Here is a 301-nt window from a genome sequence, read left to right on the forward strand (position 1 = left end):
TTGTTTGCATCCAGGTAGCCTCCTCCTCTCTGGCCAGTGCTTCCACAGTCATGACTATGCAAACAAAACAGGTACCAAGTCAGGGCCCACATCCGGAGACCCTCTACCCAACATCCATTCTTTCCATGTAGAGAGCAATGCAGGAAAAAATGACGACCTCAAAGTGGAGCAAAGAGCTTTGCAGCCCGCGTGCCCTAAAGAGTTAATCTGTTTACTGATGCAAAAACCCGTTTGATTTGAGACGTCAGGTAAGTCCATACCATAAGGCAAGTTCAGTCATCCATGACAACTTTCTCTGTTT

The sequence above is a fragment of the Psammomys obesus genome, unplaced genomic scaffold, assembly GCF_907164565.1.
Source record: "Psammomys obesus unplaced genomic scaffold, mPsaObe1.curated_primary_1811, whole genome shotgun sequence".
Lineage (NCBI taxonomy): Eukaryota > Metazoa > Chordata > Mammalia > Rodentia > Muridae > Psammomys > Psammomys obesus.